Here is an 18,349-nt window from a genome sequence, read left to right on the forward strand (position 1 = left end):
TGTATATTACCGGTAGGTCCCTGACCTTCGTCATCACTACCCGACCGAGGTTAGGCTTGGCACTTACTGGGTACCGTTGTGGTGTACTCATGCCCTTTCCTTCACATATTTTTCGTGTATAGATCCAGGTTCTTCGACTCAGCCCTACCATCCTTGTGGAAAGGCGATTCTTTAGAGTTTCGAGGTATATCTATCGCGTTCGCAGACCGAGGAGTCCATCTCCATTCTCTCTTATAGTTATAGCCCTTCTGTATTTACTTTGATGTAGACATTCTGGAGTTAGAGCACTATGTAGTCTCCATAGCTTGTGATTTCATGAGATTCCGGGTTTGGGCGATCTTTTTAGTTGGAAGTGTGTATTTTTATATGCTGAGCAGCATCTTAAACGTTTTCATTATGTTTATCCGCAGTTTCTATTAGTTTTTATCTGTTGTTTCCTTTTTCCGCAAATTGTTAGGTTTACCTAGTCGTAGAGACTAGGTGCCATCACGATAGTTCACGGAGGGCGAACTGAGGTCGTGACAAGTTGGTATCAGAGCTCTAGGTTCATAGGAGTCATGAATCACAAGCCGATTATTAGAGTCTCGTGGATCGTACTGAGACATTTGTACTTATCTACGAGAGGCTATGTAGCTGTTAGAAAAATTCCACTTCATTTGATTTCCTTGTCGTGCGAGATTTTGGTATCATAATTCTAAACTTTTGTCTTCTATTCTCTCACAGATGATGAGGACACATGCTACCAGAGATGACTAGGCACTCGTGCCCCCTACTAGAGTCGTCAGAGGTCTGTGCCGGGGTAGAGGCCGAGGACGCACCAATGGTGTAGCTAGAGCACCCGCGCGAGCCTCCTTAGAGGAGCCACCAGTAGCTCCAGTCGGAGTCCAGGCACCCGATACACCTACTGCTATTAGTATTCCAGCTCTCCAAGAGACTCTTGCGCAGTTCGTGAGCATATACACCACTCTAGCTCAGGCAGGCTTGATTCCTTTTGCTACAGCCACATCCCAGGCTAAGGGAGGAGCACAGACTCCCGTTGCCCGCACTCCTGAGTAGCGGGTCCAGGTTGATCAGATCTAAGAGGTTATACCGGCACCGCCTGCAGTCCCATATCAGCTTGAGGACATGGCAACGTCTTCAGAGGATGAGCAGCGGAGGCTGGAGAGGTTTAAGAAGTATAAGCCTCATGTATTCAATGGTTTAGCATCAGATGACGCCCTATGATTTCCGGATGAGTGTCACCGTATCCTCTACACTATGGGTATATCAGGATTGAGTGGGGTTTCTTTCACTGCCTTTCAGCTTCCAGGAGTCGCTTACCAGTGGTGGCGTACTTTTGAGTTGGACAGTCCAGCTAAGGCAGCATCTCTTATTTGGACTAAGTTTTTAGATATGTTCCTGAGAGAATTTGTCCCTTAGAGCCTTAGGGATGCCTGGCGCGTGGAGTTTGAGCATTTGCGCCAGGGCACCATGACTATTTCGAAGTATGCTGTCCGTTTCACTTACTTGGCTAGGCATACACCAATGTTGGTTGCTACAGTTCGTGAGAGGGTTCGTCGGATTATTGAGGGCCTCATTCCCAGCATCATGTCTAGCATGGCTCGTGAGTTGGAGATGGATATTTCTTATCAACAGGTGGTGAGCATTGCTTAGGAGAGTGAAGGGTATGCATGCTCGGGATAGAGAGGAGAGAGAGGCCAAGAGGTCTCGAGAGTTGGGCCATTATTCTGGTGCCCGTGCTCCAGCTGCAGTATGTCATGGTAGGGGTTATATGAGTCACCCCGTTCATTCATCTCTTCCAGCAGCCAAGGGTATTCCGGCTCCTCCTAGACCTTAGGAGCCTTATTATGCAGCTCCAGTATTTAGTGCGCCTCCTGCATGAGGTGCTTTCAGTGGTCAGTTTAGTAGACCTGGCCCGAGCTAGTCACAACCACCACGACCTCCCAGAGCTTATTTTAAGTGTGGTGACACATGCCATATGGTGAGGAATTGCCCCAGACTTAGGAGGGGTGCACCTCCACAGACTTCTCAGCCTCAACGTGCCCTGCAGAGTTCCCAAGCTATGGTTACAACATCAGTTTCTACCCCATCTGCTCAGCCAGCTAGAGGTGAAGGTCGGGGAAGTAGAGGTCTCCCTGAAGGGGAAGGCCAGACCAAATATTATGCCCTTCCTGCCCGTACCGAGGCTGTTGCCTCCAATTCTGTCATCACAGGTATTGTCCTGGTTTGTCATAGAGATACATCGGTTTTATTCGATCCAAGCTCCACCTATTCTTATGTGTCTTCTTATTTTGCCCTGCATTTGGGCATATCCCGAGATTCTTTGAGTTCCCATGTTTATGTTTCTACTTCTATGAGAGATTCTCTTATTATGGATCGCATTTATCAGTCGTGTTTCCTTAGATCACACTCCCATTATAGTTATTTCTTTCCTTAAAGCTCAGTGAATGGTTGAGAAGGGGTATGACGCGTATCTAGCCTATGTGAGAGATGTTAGTGTTAATACCGCTACAATTGATCCAGTACCAGTAATACAGGACTTCTCTGATGTGTTTCCAGCTGATCTTTCGGGTATGCCACCTGATAGAGATATTGATTTCGGCATTGATTTGTTGCCAAGCACTCATCCCATTTCTATTCCTCCTTATCGTATGACTCCTCCTAAGTTGAAGGAGCAGTTGCAGGAATTGCTTGACAAAGGTTTTATTCAGCCCAGTGTATCATCTTGGGGTGCTCCTGTCTGATTTGTGAAGAAAAAGGATGGTTCTATGCGTATGTGCATTGATTATCGCAAGTTGAACATGGTTATAGTGAAGAACCGATATCCTTTGCCTCGTATTGATGATCTGTTTGACCAGTTACAGGGTGCACGAGTGTTTTCTAAGATTGACTTGCATTTAGGTTATCACTAGTTGAAGATTCGAGAGCCGGACATCTCGAAGACTGCTTTCAGGACTCGGTATAGTCATTACGAGTTCCTTGTTATGTCATTTGGGCTAACCAACACCCTAGCAGCCTTTATACATTTGATGTACAGTGTGTTTCGGACATATCTTGACTCGTTCGTCATTGTCTTTATTGATGATATTCTGGTGTATTCCCGGAGTCGGGAATATCATGAGCAGCACCTGAGGACAGTGCTTTAGACTTTAAGGGAAAAGAAGTTATATACAAAGTTCTCGAAATGTGAGTTTTGGTTGGATTCCGTGGCATTCTTAGGTCACATGGTATCGAGTGAGGGTATACAGGTGGATCTGAAGAAAGGGGAAGCAATGTAGAGTTGGCCCAGACCATCCTCAGCTACTGAGATCCGCAGTTTTCTTGGCTTGGCAGGTTATTACCGTCGTTTTGTTGAGGGATTTTCATCTATTGCAACACCTATGACCAGGCTGTCTAGAAGGGTGCTCCGTTCCAGTGGACGGAAGAGTGTGAGACGAGCTTCCAGAAGCTCAAGACATCTTTGACTATAGCCCCAGTTTTGATATTGCCTATAGGTTTGGGGTCTTGTACTATCTATTGTGATGCCTCGAGGATTGGCCTCTGACCTGTATTGATGCAGGAAAGTAGAGTGATTGCCTACGCGTCCAGATAGTTGAAGGTACATGAGAAGAATTATCATGTCCACGATCTCGAGTTAGCTGCTATTGTTCACGCCTTGAAGATCTGGCATCATTATCTGTACGATGTTCCTTGTGAGATCTTTACTGATCATCGGAGTTTGCAGCACCTGTTCAAGCAAAGGGATCTTAATTTGCGCCAGAGGAGGTCGTTAGAGCTGCTGAAGGACTATGATATCACTATCTTTTATCACCCGGGCAAGGCCAATATGGTGGCCGATGATTTGAGTCATCGGGCAGAGAGTTTGGGGAGTTTGGCTTATTTACCAACAGCAGAGAGGCCAATGGCAATGGATGTTCAGGCCTTAGCCAATCAGTTTGTAAGATTGGACCTTTCGGAGCCCATTCGGGTTCTAGCCTGCGTGATTTCTTGGTCTTCCTTATTTGATCGTATCAGGGAGCGTCAGTATGATGACCCTCATTTGCTTGTCCTCAAGGATAAGGTTCTGCACGGTGATTCCAGAGATGTGACCATTGGCTATGATGGGGTATTGAGGATGCAGGATCGGGTCTGTGTACCCAATGTTGATGGGCTTCAGGAGTTGATTCTAGAGGAGACCCATAGTTTGCGGTATTCCATCCATTCGGGTGCCGTGAAGATGTACCAGGATTTGAGATAGCACTATTGGTGGAGGCGGATGAAGAAGAAAATAGTTGGGTTCGTAACTCGGTGCCTCAATTGTCAGCAGGTAAAGTATGAGCACCAGAGACCGGGTGGGTTGCTTCAGCAGATAGCGATTCCAGAGTGGAAGTGGGAGCGGATCACCATGGACTTCGTAGTTGGACTCCCACGGACTTCGAAGAAGTTTGATGCCATTTGGGTGATTGTGGATCGGCTGACCAAGTCCGTTTACTTCATTCCTGTGTGTACTACCTATTCTTCGGAACGGTTGGCGGAGATTTATATCTGAGAGATTGTTCGTGTGCATGGTATTCCAGTTTCCATCATTTCAGATAGAGGTACTCAGTTCACATCACGGTTCTAGAGGGCCTACAACATGAGTTGGGCACTCGGGTGGAGTTGAGCACAACATTTCATCCCTAGACGAACAGACAGTCCGAGTGCACTATTCAGATTCTTGAGGATATGCTTCGTGCGTGTGTGATGGAGTTTGGAGGTTCTTAGGATCAATTCTTGCCACTGGCTGAGTTTGCTTACAACAACAGCTATCAGTCCAGCATTCAGATGGCACCGTATGAGGCCTTGTATGTTAGGCGGTGTAGGTCCCCGGTGGGTTAGTTTGAGTCGGGCAAGGCTAGATTACTAGGAACAGACTTGGTTCAAGATGCCATGGAGAAGGTTAAGGTGATTCAGGATAGACTTTGCATAGCCTAGTCCAGATAAAAGAGTTACACGGACTGGAAGGTTCGTGATGTTTCCTATATGGTTGGAGAGTGGGTCTTGCTTCGGGTTTCGCCTATGAAAGGCGTTATGAGATTTGGAAAGAAAGGGAAGTTGAGTTCGAGGTTTATTGGCCCCTTTGAGATATTGTGGCATGTTGGGGAGGTTGCTTATGAGCTTGCCTTACCTCCCAGCTTGGCAGGAGTTCACCCGGTATTTCATGTTTCGATGCTCCGGAGGTATCACAGTGATCAGTCGCATGTTTTCGATTTCAGCTCAGTCCAATTGGACAAGGATCTATCCTACATTGAGGAGCCAATGACGATATTGGATAGGCAAGTTCAGAAGTTGAGGTCAAAGAACATTGCATCAGTGAAGGTTTAATGGCAGGGTCAGCCGATCGAGGAGGCGACTTGGGAGACCGAGCAGGATATGCACAACTGTTACCCTTATCTTTTCACTACTTCAGGTATTTCTCTATGCTCGTTCGAGGATGAATGAATATTTTAAGAAGGGGAGGATGTAATGACCCGGCCGGTTATTTTAAGAATTAACGTCCTGATCCCCTATTAACTGCATTCCCTATATTTGTTTCTGCTATTGTAAGTTGTCGGGAGGGTTCATTTTGAATTTCGGAGTATTTTGGGACACTTAGTCCCTAAATGAGAGTTTAAGCTTTAGAATTTGGACTGTAGTCGGAGCAGTGTGAAGAAGGCCTCAGAATAGAATTTCATTGGTTCCGTTAGCTTCGTTGGGTGATTTCAGGCTCAGGGGCGTGTTCGGATTGTGTTTTGGAGGTCCGTAGCTTAATTAGGCTTGAAATGCCGAACTGTCGAATTTTTGAAGTTTCTGGTTCGATAGTGAGATTTTGATATTGGGGTCAGAATGGAATTCCGGAAGTTGGAGTAGGTCCGTCGTGTCATTTGGGACGTGTGTGCAAAATTTCAGGTAATTCAGACGAGGTTTGATAGACGTTTGATCGAAAGCGGAAATTGGAAGTTTTGGAAATCCTTAGGCTTGGATTGGAGAATGATTTGTGATTTTAGTGTTGTTTGATGTGATTCGAGGGTTGGAATAAGTTTGTATGAGGTTTAGGATTGGTTGGCATGTTTGGTTGAGGTCCCGGGGGCCTCGGGTGAGTTTCGGGTGTTGAACGGAAGTAGAATTGTAATTAGGAGAAATCTAAAGGTTGCTCAAGTTCTGTCTTAACCACACCTGCAGTTAGGGGACCGCAGGTGCGTGATCGCAGAAGCGATTGAAGAGCCGCAAATGCGGCTATGTGCTTGGAAGCCAGATTTCGTAGTTGCAGTAGTTTGAGCGCACCTGCGATACCACAGGTGCTGTAGAAGAAGAGCAGGTGCGGCCCAGGGCAGTTAATGAAATCTCACAGATGCGCGCGCACCTGGGACCACAGGTGCGGAAATCCTGGGCCAGAACCTATATAAAGGTTTAGTCGCGATTTTGCCCATTTTTTCACCATTTTCATCCGGATTTTTAAGATTTTGGTAGGTTTTTGTGAGGGAATTCTAGAGAGCTTCAAGGAGGTAAGATTTTTGGAACGCAAACTCGTTATTATTGTATTTTTTACTGATTGGGCAAGGAATATAGGGGAAATAAGGGTTAAATTTGGGGGTTTAGGGTTTGAAATTGAATACTTGGAATTGGGGATTTTAGGGGTTATTTGTGGTCTGATTCTCGTACTTTTGGTATGTATGAACTCGTGAGAGTGTGAGGATTCTGAATTTGTAAATTTTACCTGATTCCGAGACGTGGGCCCGAGGGACTTTTGGGGCGATTTTCCTAATTTTGCGTATTAGCTTCGAATTAATTAGTTGAATTAGTTGCTTGAAGTTATATTTACATTGTGAAATTACTTTGAATAGATTTGGGCCATTTGGAGTCGGGTACTCGTGGCAAGAACGTGATATCGAGTTGATTGAGCTGGTTTGAGGTAAGTGGCTTGCCTAACCTTGTGTAGGGGAAACCCCCCTTAGGATTTGGTATTATTGATATATGAAATGCATTGTACGTGAGGTGACGAGTGCGTACATGTGTTAATTGTTGAAAATCCTATTTTCATTAAGTAACTATAATCGTGTTTTCTTCCTTGTTGTACATTACTTGCAATTAAGCTTACTGTTAGTTTAGGGAAGCGTGTCTAAGTAACTTAACTGTTTTACTTGCTCGAACTGCCTTATTTGAATTCTGTGCAGCATGCTAGGTTAGAAATACCTGTTTTTCCTTGGTATGGAATTGGATAGAATTGAATATTCTTCGTGATGTTGTTGTGTGTTTACTTTGGGACTACGGGCGATATCCCGGTAGATCCTCCTTGCCTGTTTATTTAGGACTATGGATTGGTATTCCGGTAGATCCCCCTGCACATTTACATTGGAACTACGGGACTGCACCCTGTAGATTCCCCCTGTACTGGATATTTACATTTGGGACTACGGATTGGTATTCCGGTAGATCCCCTGCGCACTATGAGTTGGACTACGGGACGACACTCGGGAGATCCACTGGATATTTACATTTGGGGACTACAGGACGATATCCTAGGAGATCCTCGGTTGCTATCTCAGTGTGGAGCTATATTCTTTATGTGATTTCTCTCTGTTGTAGTTATTGTTATTCTTATTATCCTGTGTTACTTCTTAATGTTTCATTTCCTTTTATATATATGTATATGACCGGTAAGGTCCTGACCTTCCTCGTCACTACCGACCGAGGCTATGCTTGACACTTACTGGGTACCGTTGTGGTGTACTCATGCCCTTTCCTTCACATATTTTTCGTGTGCAGATCCAGGTTCTTCGACTCAGCCCTACCATCCTTGTGGCGAGGCGATTCTTCAGAGATTTCGAGGTATATCTGTTGCATTCGCAGACCGAGGAGTCCCTCTCCATTCTCTCTTGTAGTTATAGCCCTTCTGTATTTATTTGATGTAAACATTCTGGATTTAGAGCACTATGTAGTATCCATAGCTTGTGATTTCATGATATTCCGGGTTTTGGGCGATCTTTTCAGTTGAGAGTGTGTATTTGTATATGCCGAGCGATATCTTAAATGTTTTCATTATGTTCATCGGCAGTTTCTATTAGTTTTTATCTGTTGTTTCCTTTTTCCGCAAATTATTAGGCTTACCTAGTCGTAGAGACTAGGTGCCGTCACGATAGTTCACGGAGGGCGAACCAGGATCGTGACACTTTACCAGTTCTTGCTGGTTGTTCTAGCTTCATCACCTTGGAGTTTTGGGTCTGGATAGATAATTGACTGGTAGTAGAAAGGACTTTTTCAGTTTCTTGATGTTAATAATTGATTGCCTGGGAGGAAACCAACTGTAAGAAATATGATTTTCTTTCTTAGACAACATCTATGAGTCTTGCTTAAACTCCATATTAGTCGACATATCATGAATAATACTTGAAGATTGTTGTTGCTGCTGATTGTACTCAGTTCTTTGTTGGGTTCTCATATTTCTTCTTCTGATATGATGTAGTGCCTCTTTTAATTTTCTCTTTTGTGATAAGTTCTAACAAAGATATTGATCCTTCATATTTCCATGTTCATACACATCCAAGTTCTATTTGTAAGCTTAATTAAGTTGAATGTATGAGCTTTTACAGTCAGAAATAGCTGAGAAAAGTGAGCACTCCAGTAGGAGATTGCACGAAAATTAGCTGAGAAAGAATATTTACTGTGCTCTATTCTGTACTATAGTAGGAGATTGTATTATCAGGAATAGCTTGATTTGCTTAAGATGAACATTTTCTGTTGCTCTTTTTTATTTTGCGCTTCAATTTGTTCTATGCTCTTGACGGCTAGTAAGACATGATAAAATATGAGCTTATTTGCTTTCATCTAGAAGACTGTCTTTTTAAGTTTGACTATGAGGATTGTATTTTGATTATGCTATACACATCCAGATAGCTTGGATAACAAAGTAAAATAAAATAAAATAGCCAAAAATAAACTGCAGTACATTAGTTTGTAGTCACATTTGAAAATTCTCAATCTGGGTTTTGAAATGGGCACATTTTCCTGATTAGTAGAAGAAAAAATTGATGATAGTAAATGACAATAAAAATAATTCAAGAACCAAGAAAATTAGACTAAGAGTGAGCATCAAAATCACAAATGACCCTCTATAGCACCTCAAAATTTTAATAGCCCATGTTTTCCCCATTGATACAAATGTTTGTGAATGGTGTGGGATAACCACTATTTAAGATGGTATTTATTTTTTATCCAACAATTCTGATATTGAGCAAAAATAGCTATTACTCTATTAAAATTAATATGAAAAGATATTTTTACCCTTTCTTCCATTGCTTTTCTTCCCAAACCCTCGCTTCTCTCTCAAGTTCGATACCCACTCATTTTTCGTTTTCTTTCCAGTAGATATCCTAGTTTCAATTTCGTTTTCTTTCCATGAAACATTTTTACCCTTTTTTCATTATGCTTTGCTTTCTATCAGAATGTCATTTTATTGACATTTAAAGAAAAAGGCAAATGTGCAAGGTCACAACAGAATGTGTTAGACCATTTGAACGAGAATTCACCAATTTGAGTTTTCACTTTTTTGACTCTAATTACAGATATCTAAGTCTCTATGTGTTAACCAAAGATCTTGGAATTATTGGCTTGGAAACTAAGATTTCAAAAGATAAGGACACTTGGTCCAGAACTTAGACTAACAAGCTCAAAAGTTAAGGACAATAGGTCTTGAACTTATAGTTACAAGTTCAAAAGTTAAGGACAATAGGTCCTTAACTTAGGCTAAGAAACCCAAAAGTTAAGGACAATAGGTCCTTAACTTAGGCTAAGAAGCCCAAAAGTTAAAGACAATAGGTCCCGAACTTAGACTAACAAGCTCAAAAGTTAAGGACAATAGGTCTTGAACTTAGGATAAGAAGCCCAAAAGTTAAGGACAATAGGTCCTGAACTTAGACTAACAAGCTCAAAAGTTAAGGACAATAGGTCCTGAAGTCCTGAACTTAGAGTTATAAGTTCAAAAGTTAAGGACATGTAGTCCTGAAGTCGTGAACTTAGAGTTACAAGTTCAAAAGTTAAGGACATGTAGTCCTGAAGTCCTGAAGCTAAGTTCAAAAGTTAAGGACATGAGCAGAAGGATATTTTCGTCCGGGCAGTTAAAGTTTATTAAAGCAGTGGCTAAAGACTAAAGACATTTTAAATAGTGGCTTAAAATTAAATACATGTGTTATTAGTGGATAACCGTGCACTTCCCCTCCGGCCCAAACATATTACATCTAATAGCCCGAAATATCTATTTTGTTTATTTTTTGTATAGTGACAGTCTATTTTGTATATATTTTGTATAGTGATAGTCTATTTTGTATATATTTTGTATAGTAAAAATCTATTTAGTATATTTTTGTATAGTGACAGTCTATTGTATATACATTATACAGTGACAATCTATTTTGTATAATTTTTGTACAGTGACAGTCTATTTTGTATAATGACAGTCGATTGTATATAAAATGTATAGTGACAGTCTATTTGTATATAAATAGACTTGAGTTCCAGTATAATATACCGGTCCAACATAATATATTGGAAGTTCATACACAGGTGCACCGATCTCCAGTATATTATGTTGGACCATTCCATATTGCATTAAAATAGTAGCTATTTTTCAATGACTTTGCAAACACTATTTTGAATGACCTTACCGAAAACTTGCTAGCCCGTGCTATTTTTACTACTTAGGCATCTTTAGAGGCCCAAAACTGAATTACGTGGCTCCACAAATATCCATACCCCTTTTCTCTTCTCCCCTTCTTACCCTTACCCCATACACTATAAATGCCTGCTAATACTTCAGTGCAATTATTTCTCAAGCCACATTCCCATGCTCGCGTTCTCCATCTTGAACAACTGCAAGTTAGGGAGCTTTGTTAGATATTTCATTGAATTGACACAGGCGGAGGGGAAGAGGAAATTTTGTGCCTACTATTTGACCCAAAAGATATTGAATTCTTTTTGGTTAAATCAATTAAAGAAGATAAAAGGGTAAATCTCATCCAAGCATAATAAACTCCAGAATAAGAGACATAAGGGATGAACAAGATAAATAGAATCTATTGATCTCATGGAACAGAAGGATTAAGTGTCAAAAAATGATCACCACCAATGTCGAGTGAATATTACAAAGAAAGTTCTTAGTCGAAAAAGTCCCCGCCTTACAAGGTCACTTACTTCCTATATATATAAGGGACAACCCCCTTCTGAACCCTAGGAGATATACCATATGGAATATTCGAAAGTATATTCCTAATGCATCCTGTTAGGCCGACTACAAAAGTCATATGTCCTTCGTCCGTTGTTAGTCGTCGTCGTCGTCCTCCACAGGACGTCATGCTGTGAAGACCTCATCTTTTGTCGTATTTGACAGTAGCCGTGGTCGACCAAATTAGACCCATACAGTTAGTCCCTCTGCTTGTCGAGGTTGCGACTTGGAGCATCCTTGATGAACGGACACCGCCCACACCTGTGGAGAAATTTGGTTTCACGAAATGTCATGACTTGGCCAACATTAGAAGGTTAGCATGCTCAACGAGACCATGGGTGGTGTATCTTATTGGGAAATAACGTCACCTCCATGTGTGTCATCATTATGCGTGTTTTCGAGACAGGGGCTGAGAGCTTGTCGCTTCGATTTCGGTGCCATTCCGCAGCCTTTCGCTTCGATTCTGGCACCACCCAAATTCTAAAAATAGATGGAGGGTTTGTATTTTCAAAAACCCTTGGCCATTTCTCCTTTGATTATTCCTTACCTTCTCTCCCGCTTTTGCTCTAGCAATTCTCTTTGCTTTCTCTCCATTTTCCATCCTTGGCCTTTTCTATTCTGTCATCACATTCGCCGCCATAGATATTCCTAGATCACATCGATCTCGTGAGGGGGTTTCTAACGCTAACCCATTATTCGTGACGGCCCCTACCGGCAGTGAGGACACGATGGTGGAGGAAGGGGAGAACTTTCCCACCATGGAGGAGTTGCTGCTGAGACACCCTTCGTCTCGAAGTGATTTCCTTAAGGACCCTCCTCCTACTCCTGACCCCATACTCGCTGAAACTGAGCAAGTCTATGTCGATGCTCTCCGTGCAAAATATAGCATTCCCGCTCATATTGAGATGGTTCTAGCGGGAGGGGACTTCGTGGAAGTTCATAGACCTGGGTACTGTGCCTTCTATGAGTACCCCTTTGTGATTGGTCATTCCTTCCCCCTTATCCGATTAGCGGAAGAATTCTGTCGATTCTATCAAGTTTGCCCAACACAACTGCTCAAAATACTCCTGTTGTTGATAAAATATGTGGAGTTGGCGGGGTGCGAGGTTATCGTTCACCACCTTCTACACTTGTGTTCACCCAGCTTTCATAGGGGTACTATGGTACATCTGAGGCATCGTGGTACAAAAGGGCTGGTGGTCAGAACTAATGAGCGGGTGAGCTGTAAATTTTGGAATAAGTACTTCTTCGTCAGAACTGAACACATCGTGTCTAACCCCATTAGATTCCCGGAGTAGTGGAACGAGAATCGTAAGTGTCGCCACTTGTTTGTTCTTTCTTTTCTTCTTTATTAACCTTAGTGTTTACTTGCTTCTCGTTTGCAGCTATGGGGCGCCCGCCCCACCCTATTGCAGGTATAAGGGATTGGGTAGCCCATCTGCTGCCCCATGCAGTGGAGACTCGAGACTGGCCTGCTTTCGTGAAACGCTTTGGGCCGAAAGTTTCTTCTGGTAAGTGTCTTCCTCTGTGCCGCTATCTGGTCATTAGTCATCATGTCTACTGATATGGCTTTCTATGACGACAGGTCATGGCACTTCTAGGCATAGGTCCCCAGTCCCTATATTTCGACAGGCCGTCACTGCTGCAGGAATGCAATTTACTCTGAGTGAGTCTATCTAAGAAGGTCGTACTTAACCGATACAAGTGGGAGATTCTTCTCGTGATATGGTTGTGAGGGAAGGAACCTCTTCCTTACCGTTCCATCACCTTGTGGACAAGTCCTCTAATGGGGATGAATCGTTATCGAGGAAAAGGAGGAGGGCAGAGCTTGGGAAGGGCGTGGCTTCTGATATTGGTAAGAATAGGATGGGTGCGTCGCAGACAGCACCTGTGCATGCGTTTATGGCCGACGCCATCTTGGCAGGGAGGTCTCCCCAAATAGAAGGGGTTTACAAGGGAGGTGGTTTCGTGCGCTCCGCTGAGGGTGGCACATCTTCCAATGTCGGAGTGGGCCCACGCATCGAGGGCGAAGGCTTGGGCTCGGATGTCGACCCGGTGGATGTTCGTGAGTTTTTGGAGCGTCACACTCACGTAGAGGTCAGAGTGGAGGGTTTTTATCGACATATAGTTGTCCTTGGGGACTACAACGTGTAGTCAGACTGTGATCAGGTGGCGTCTGCTTTAGCTCCTTTATGTGCTGCCCCTAAGAACGAGGTGCTTAGAGCGATGAGCGATAAGGAGTTGTCTTGGAGCATCTCTGGCATGGCCTTGCGGGTTGATATCTTTCTTTTTATTTCGTCGTTGGGCTTGTGTTATTGTTTTTGGCCTGTCCTTTTGTTTTAACTTCACCCTTTTTTTGCCAGACCTTTATCATGGAGATCGAGCGCGAGCGCTGGGAAAGGAAGAGGACATCCATTTATGGAAAAATGTCTTTTAAATATCAAGAATATCGCACCATTCATCGTGCGATGGCCGACATCTACACTCAGGATCCTGACTTCCAACTGTTTCGCGAAGGGCTTAAACAGAGGGAGGATCAATTGGCGTGTAAGATCGAGGAGCTGAGGGAGAGAGATGAGGACCTCATGAAGCCCATATCCAGTAAAAGTGAGCTCGAGGCATCCCTCAAAGTGAAGGAAAATGAGCTTGAGCTAAGTAGGGGGTAATGGCCGAGAATTCCGACCTCTAAGCCATGGTGGCCAATTTGACTGCCGAACTGGATACGAAGACGTCAGAGATCAATGAGCTTAAAGGTGAGCTGGGTGTGAGTGCCGATAGATTGGCGACTGTTATCTCTGAGTTGGCAGTCTTGGAAGATCCCCTCCGTGTTTGTAGGTTGGAGCAGACCAAGGAGAATAAGGCATCCGCACTTAAGATAGCGGGGCTTGAGGGGCTTGATGTGCACAAGGCTCTTTATGTTGATGGGAGGTCATCTGAAGTGGAGCTTTAGGATGTACATGCCAAGGCTCGTGCGGCTCGTGAGGCATACGGGTATGACCCTCTTACGCCTGACGACGGTGATATCAATTCTGATGATGCGAACAGACTCGCCTCTGACTCTTGGTATAAAGACGTGTATGCCACCGGGAATGATGTGTAGTATTTCTTTTGTACTTACTTTTTGCTTTGCGATTTTTGTAAGGGTGTCTTTGAGCCCTTTGTAAAGACAAATATTTGTAACATATTTGCTGTGGATGGAGGTCGTTTTGGTCATATATCTTTGAGTTGTTTTCTTTCTTTGATGGATTTTTTGACGACTTTTGTCGTGGTTATGTTGTTTCGACGCTTTGTTGAAATGCTAAACTTATTGTATTGAGTTTAGTTGAACTCTTTTCATTGGCAACAAACTTAGCCGTAGGGATATCGCTTTCGAGTTGGCATCGAAGTAGTATCCCGTCGCAATTCGAGTGATATCGAACTCATTTTTTATGTCAATGGCCTTAGCCATTGGTATGTCACTTTCGAGCTGGCACCGAAGTAAGATCCTATCGTGGTTCGAATGATGTCGAACTCGTTTTCGACGATAGACCTAGCCATTGAGATTTTACTTTCGAGCTGGCGCTGAAGTAAGATCCCGTCGTGTTTTGAATGATGTCGAAGTCGTTTTTCGTCGATGGCCTTAGCCATTGGGATGTTACTTTTGAGCTGGCGCTGAAGTAAGATCCCGTCGTGGTTCGAATGATGTCGAAGTCGGTTTTCGTCAATGGCCTTAGCCATTGGGATGTTACTTTCGAGCTGGCGCCTAAGTAAGATCCTGTCATGGTTCGAATGATGTCAAACTCATTTTTCGTCGATGGCCTTAGCCATTGGGATGTTACTTTCGAGCTGGTGCCGAAGTAAGATCTCGTCGTGAGGGTGGCATTCTATTCTATTTGTTGGAGTGTCGTGGATGCGGTTTCATTCATACATTGGAGATGCATGTTGCTTTCGTACACATAATGGAGTGATTTTATTCATATATCGAATATACATGTCGACTTTGTACATATAATGGAGATTATACCTAGTCCCTTCATTGGTCGGCATGGAGACGTACTCAGTAGGCGGGGCAATGAAAAATACTTCGAACCTCGAGACGTCCCCTCGTTGCCTCATTAAAAACCTCCTCGAGAAAACCCGATTGGGATAAAACCCGGGCGTGGGAAAAAGAGTACGACTCGGGCGGCGTCTTTTCTCAGAAGTGGAAGTATTTGAGGTGGGCGACATTCCAGTTATTTTGCAATAGTTTTCCTTCCATTGTTTCTAGCTGGAATGCTCTTTTACTTTTTGCTGATGCGATTTTGTATGGCCTGTCCCAATTTGTTCCCAATTTCCCTTCATTCGGGTCCTTTGCTACTTGCATTTTGGCCTTTATCACGTAGTCCCCGACTCTGAGTGGTCGTACTTTGGCCTTCTTATTGTAGTACCTTTCTACTTGTTGTTTTTGGGCCACCATTCTTATGTGTGACACACCCCTTCGCTCTTCGACCTCATCCAGGTCTTGTAACCTGCTTTCGTCATTGCTTGATCCACTCTCATTGGAGTACCTCATGCTAGGTTACTCGACCTCAATGGGTATGACTGCATCGGTGCCGTAGACTAGCAAATACGTCGTCTCTCTTATGCTGGTCTTTGGCGTTGTGCGGTAGGCCCATAGCACTTCTAGTAGTAGTTCCGGGCATAACCCTTTGACGTCTTCAAGCTTTTTCTTTAATATGTTCAATATTGTTTTATTGGATAATTCCACTTGACCGTTGCCGACTTCTTGTTTGCGTATTTGAGCGAACGCACCTGCTTCCACCCATTTGAAAAAATAGTCAGTTAAAATCAAAAGGAAGTGTACCTTACCTCGCCCTGCTGGGAGGGGCCTGACGATATCCATCCCCCATTTATGAATGGCCATGGGGAGGTGACGGAGTGCAGGAGTTCCCCCGCCTGGTGTATCATAGGGGCTTATTTTTGGCATTACTCTTACCTCTTGACATACTCTGCGGCCTCTTTTTTCATAGTGGGCCAGTAGTATACTGCACGAATAAGACACCTGACGAGGGCTCGGTTACCGGTATGGGCGCCGCAATGGCATTCACGTACCTCTTCGAGCACTCGTCTTGTCTGATTGGGTCGAGGCATTTGGCCAACGGGCCGCCGAATGTTCTTTTGTAAAGGTCGTGGCTTATGAGACTGTATCTGGCCGCCTGTATTCGGAGCTTTTTGGCTTCTTTTTTCTCTTGTGGGAGTGTTCCTTCCTGTAGATATAATATGATATGATTACACCAGTCCCAAGTTAAATTTATAGAATGTACCTCGACTTGGTATATTGATGAGTGGAGAAGGGTGACCATGTTCTCCTTGGTGATGTTTCTGGTTGTCGCTGCCAGCTTGACAAGACCATCTGCTTCGATGTTCTGTGCTCGTGGTATTTGGTCGAATCGGCATTCGTCAAATTCTGGCAGCAGTTTATGGATTTCAGTTTGGTATTCCTACAACCTCTGTTCCTTAATTTGGAAAGTCCTAGTAACCTGGTTCACAATGAGTTGAGAGTCACAGCGAAGGATGACCCGTCGAGCACTATACTTGAGGGACAATTTTAATCCTGCAATTATGACCTCATACTCGGCCTCATTGTTAGTCATTTCAGGACATCGTATAGATTGACGAATCATTTCTCCCGTTGGGACCTCGAGTACGAGTCCCAGTCTCGATCTCGTCGTGTTGGATGCGTTGTCGGTGTAGAGGACCCAGAGGTCGGATTGCTCAGGTGAAGTCCAAAGTGTTTCTTGCTCGACTTCTAGCAGTATCTCTGCGCTGAAGTCGGCGACAAAGTCGGTGAGCACTTGCAACTTTATCGTGGTTCGCGGTTGGTATGTTATATCGTGCTTGCTCAGTTTTATGGCCTATTTGGTAGCCGACCCGATAATTCGGGTTTATGTAGGATAATCCTGAGAGGAAAGGTTGTCACCACCTTTATGGGGTGGCACTGAAAATATGGTCTAAGCTTTCGTGAAGCTACGACTAGTGCCTGAGCTAGTTTTTTTAAAGTGGGGGTACCTTATTTCAGCGTCAATTAAGGTTTTGCTGATATAGTAAATTGGAGATTGCATACCTTGGCTTTCTCGGACTAGAACTGCACTTACCGCGACTTTGGATACGGCTAGGTAGACTAGGAGGCACTCACCTGGGTCTGTTTTGGCGAGTAAGGGTGGAGAAGACAAGTACGCTTTTAGTTTCTTCAGGGCATCGACACACTCTGCATTCCACTGGACCCCGTTGTCCTTCCTTAACCAACATATTGTCGATGTAGACTTCCATTGTTTTACCAAGCTGATTTTTGAACATTTTGGTGACCAATCTCTGATATGTTGCCCCCGCATTTTTTAGTCCGAACGGAATCACTTTGTAGCAGTATGTTCCCTGGTGAGTGATAAAAGTGGTTTTCTCCTGGTCTTATTCTTCCATGAGGATTTGGTTATAACCTGAATAGGCATCCAAGAAGCTTAGCAACTCGTGTCCTGCTATTGCGTCGATGAGCTGGTCGATGTGCGGCAATGGAAAAGAATCTTTCGGACATGCCTTGTTCAGGTCCGTGAAATCCACACACATTCGCCATTTACTGTTTTTCTTTTTCACCATGACCATATTGGTGACCCATTGAGGATATTTCGATTCCCGGACGGAGCCATTTGCGAGTAGCTTATCGACCTTTTCGTTGACGGCTTCGTTGATTGCAGTTGAACTTCCTTCTCATTTGCTGTATTGGAGGATATAGGGGATCGACGTTTAACTTGTGGGTGGAGATATCTTTTGGAAAGCCTGGGATATATGCATGGGAAAAGGCAAACAGATCGACATGGTCAGTCAAGAACTTATGAAATTTACCTGGTTCCGAGAGGTTGTGCCCTATGTATGCCTTTTTTGTGTTGTCGTTGCTGTCTAGTAGGACGGGATCAAGATTTTCTATTGTTGATTCGGATGCTTCCACAATGTCGGGGTCCTTGGTAACGCCTGCCTACACGTTAGGTTTGGCTCCCGACATCGCTGATTGCTATGCTTCCGCATTTGCTCCTTTGAGTTGTTGGGTGTGTGCACAATCTTGGGCTATGCGATAGCATTCTTGTGCGGTGCATTGCTCCCCTCGAATGCTGAATATTCCCCTTG

This window comes from Nicotiana sylvestris, chromosome 10, assembly GCF_000393655.2.
Source record: "Nicotiana sylvestris chromosome 10, ASM39365v2, whole genome shotgun sequence".
Classification (NCBI taxonomy): domain Eukaryota; kingdom Viridiplantae; phylum Streptophyta; class Magnoliopsida; order Solanales; family Solanaceae; genus Nicotiana; species Nicotiana sylvestris.